General features: G+C 37.0%; 1 long non-coding RNA gene across 1 annotated transcript; it reads left to right on the top strand.

Annotated features, from left to right (window-relative positions):
• Window positions 1-437: 437 nt before the first annotated feature.
• LOC127115748 (uncharacterized) lies at window positions 438-2211 on the top strand. Its single transcript, XR_007800857.1, has 4 exons — window positions 438-804; window positions 910-1168; window positions 1325-1416; window positions 1968-2211. It is a non-coding gene; the product is annotated as an uncharacterized LOC127115748 (long non-coding RNA).
• Window positions 2212-4166: the final 1955 nt, after the last annotated feature.

The following is a 4166-nucleotide window of genomic DNA, read 5'->3' on the forward strand; positions in this document are numbered from 1 at the left end:
ATATAACATTTTTAATAAGCCTAGTTAATTTCTAATCTCTAATAGAATTCTAATTACTCGAACAAATATTTAATCCTAATTAAGCATAATTAACCTAATTTAATTATATTTTTTAATCTTTATTAAATTCTAACCAAAATACTACTAATCATCCTCTAATTATCCAAACCTCCTAACAATTCTAACATTTTGAATCTAATTAACCTAAGTTTACGGATCTAATAAAGTATTTTAAACTCCTAATTAAACTACATTATAATCCTAATTAGACTCTAATGCCTAACAACAAAAATCAAACAAACAAAGCCCCAAAAAACCTGGAATTGGGCTTCTGTGGACGAACGGGGGATGCAGGCCCTGATATGGGGTGAAAGAGCAATGTCTAGTGGGCTTCGAAGGGTATGGGCCCAAAACTCGATACAAGAGAGTCACCGGGCGTGACCTAAACAACACTCTTCTCTCCCACTCTGAGAAACTCCCCGATTTCGCGTGACTCCGTCGTGCTAATGGCGGCGGACTGAACCGAACGTTTAGCCACTCCAAACAAAACTCCACACCTTCTTTCTTCCGATTCTATCCTCTATTTTCCCATAGCCTCATCGAATCTCCCTAATCGGAACCATCCGTATGAGGAGCCTAGATGTCAAATTCGGGAATGAACGATGGCGACGCGAAATCCGGTTCCCCTAGCATATCGTTAATATTACCAGATGACGACGACTTTGGAGGTGATCATCAAGAACAAGATGAAGAGTATACCTTCAGGGAAAACTGTTGCGGTGATGGTGGAATTGGAATACACAGGTATGCAATTCGAATCCTTCTCGGATTGTCTTCTTCTTGAATCTACCTGTGCGATTCACAGCCTTGTAGTCATCATGAATCTGATGCGTGCGTTTGTTGCTGCAGATACGAGTCGCACTTGGAGTTGGAATCGCAGCGGCACTAGATGAAAGTGAGAGAGGGTCGCGCTTCCAGATTGTGAACCGTGGCCTGTTGCAGGTTCTGATGGTTGATTGAATACAGATTGGTGATGGGAGGTTGAGGATTGAAGGGGATATGAAGATGATGAAGAAGAGAAAAATTGAAGATTTGTAAATATGAAGTAGAAGAGAAAGATTGAAGATGGAAGAGTGAAGAAAATCAACCCCCTTGAAGATGATTGAAGGTGAGTATTGATAGAGTTTTTTTTTTCAGTTAGAAATGTAAATCCAAATTCATCCGAAATTTACCCAGTTAGTTAGAAATTGATTATTTCTGTTATTAGTTAGGATAAGGTTAGTTATTAGTGAGTTGAAAGCTAATCAATGACTGCCTAATGCAGGTTGTTGATTGGATGAGATTGCTATGGATTGGTCTTACCTTTTAACTGTAGGTTACGAACTGTTTTGGCATTGTAGGGCTTTGTTAATGCAGGTCTGTAATCCTCTGTAACTCTCCTTGGAATCAGTTAGGAATCATGCCTGAATTTGGCTTCAGTTTTGAGCAGTTACCCTCTTGTAATTAGTTGGTAATTATAACAGAAGTTGAATTTTCATTAGAAGTGTTAGAACAGTTAGGATTCGTATTAATTGAATGCGAATGTTAGATGATATGTTAGTTGCGAGTGTTAGGAAATTCGATGCATGGTAGTGAAACAAAGTTAGAATTAACGCTCAGTTAATTGTTAAATGAGTGAACCAACCCCCTTAGATTGAATTTCGGCAAAACCAGATTTGTTAGTTGGATGAATTAAACTATAACCTGTTTTCTTTCTCCTTTTGATCATAATAATTGTTTATTTGAATTTCTGTTATAGGCAGTTAGGTTGATGTTAATGACAGGAGGAATTTATGTTATGAATATAAGTGCGTTAATACTTTGTAAAATCGGCTGAGTTTAGTTGTTAAAATTTATTTTAAAGTGATGTTGACTATGTTAGTAAATTATGAATCTAATAATGTTGTCATGTTTCTTTGTTCAAACAGAGAGCCTTTCGGTAGCCCACATTTGATGCCTGAATGTAATCCGTCAACAAGACGGAAGGTCCGCCTGAGGTAACGTCTTGGCGTTTCGGTGGGTAGCGGCTCGATTGGGATTTAGCGAATCCTGTGTTGGACTAGGGAGTGCATTGTAAATTGCATTGCCTTTGGATAAGTTATGTATTAAATATGTTGAATATCAAAGATGTTAAAAACTCCAAATACCATTTATATTAATAGTTTGAATTAATATGCTAGTTGGTTCAATGCTGCAATTAGTTGTTGAATTACTTTGATATGAACCTGTAACTGTATCAGAACCGACTTTATTTGGGGGTTACGTGCTCGCATTTCTTATCCTGCCATGCAAAAGCCCCCTTAAATATCCATGCTGAACCATAACAATGACTGAATGAAGGAATGGGCCCACCTTCCCAATAGAACAACTATGAACATCTGATTTGGATTAATTTAAATTCCTAAAACTAATTTGAATTTACAAAAATTAATTTAAATGGCCAAAATTAATTGGGGCTTTACAAAATCAATTTGGTGCTAAAATTAACTTGAATTAATTTGAATTTTGAATTTACAAAATCCATTCGAATTAATTTGAAGTTACAAAAGTCAATTTTAATTGCTAAGATTAATTTGAAAGATGATGTAATGGTTATGATCCTTTTATAAAATGACCGAGCATGGCTCCAAAATCGAACACAACTAAATCCAAATGCGAATATATATTATGAGCGATATATCATGCAACGAAAGACACAAAGATGAATCCTTATACCACATAAGTAGACCAAAGGATAGGGTTTTAGTTAGGATAAGTTTTGAACCAATAATCTAAAACCCAATGAGAAATCACCAAAGGCGGTGCACCAATGTCATGAACCACAATTAAGATTCTTAATATCTCGATATGAGTCATGATCTATAAGCATCATGATCTATGAACCAATAATCTAAAACCCAATGAGAAATCACCAAAGGCGGTGCATCATTCTTGAACTAAAGATCAAGGATTAAAGGAATAAGGTTTAACCCTAAATGATGAGCAAATGACACAAACTTCATGCAAAGCCAAGTCTTCATTATTCACAAGTTTGGGATCTATGATGTTTATGAGACGGTATTTAATAGGAATGAATGATGCAGATGGATTTTAAGTCATGAGTCAGATGAAAGGTAATAGGGGAGGGCAAATTTTGGGGTACGATACACCCCAAAATCAAAACCTCAGAACACGTGTTTTTAATGGGATTTGAACATGAAAACAACTTCTACACACATCAATGATCTAACCTTCACACTCATGAGCCATTGATTAACTCTGAGTGTGAAGTATTTTCCAGAATCTCAGAAACTCGATTTGACCTAAAACAAAAATTAAATGAAGAACAATGGACAATCAACACTCAAACCATAGGGTTAAGCTTCAGTGGATGATAACGAGTTGAGTGGTAACTTATTTGAGTGAAGGGGGTGAGTGTAGATACCTGACCAAAATCGGTTTCAGAAGTGAACTCCAAGGAGTTGGAGTAGCTCAGGTGAGGTGCTGGGAGGGTGAGTTAGTGTTTGGGAAAGCTTGGGTGATGTTTGTGGATGGATTTTGGGCACTTGGTTTGAGTTGAAAAGGTTCAGAACTTAGAAATGGTATCTCTGTTTTTGAGAGTGAAGCTCAGTTTTGCAGAAGAGTATTTTTGGATGTTCAAGCTTGGTTTCAGAGTGGAATACCCTCCCCTATTTATAGAAAAGGTGTTGGGATGGATAGGTGAGAGAATGAGAGTGGTTTGGTCAGAAATCATAGGTGACTTGGAGCATGCTCGAAAATGGATTTTTTGGGATGTGAATTAGCATGTTCTGACCTGGTTTGTTTCACCAACCAATTGATTTTGGTCTTTAGCACCAAACAAGTGCAACCAAAGGCTTAGCAAGGACCTGCTGTGGATTTGGCTTCTAACCATTTTGGAAAATAAAAATAAAAATTGCACATGGTTCGGGTTTTGCGATTTGTGAGTTTTTGGAATCCAAGTTGACCTTCAATTATGTCTTGTAATGTCATGTAACATGTTAGAGGTCAAAAGGAATCATATTGAAGTGGTTTGGGAGCTTGATGAATCAAAATTTCAAATCTGACTGGTTGCGGTCTGGCCCATGCATCATGACAAATCCCAAACTTTGAACTAGGGCCAAATGAAA

Source organism: Lathyrus oleraceus, chromosome 1 (genome assembly GCF_024323335.1).
Source record: "Lathyrus oleraceus cultivar Zhongwan6 chromosome 1, CAAS_Psat_ZW6_1.0, whole genome shotgun sequence".
NCBI lineage: Eukaryota > Viridiplantae > Streptophyta > Magnoliopsida > Fabales > Fabaceae > Lathyrus > Lathyrus oleraceus.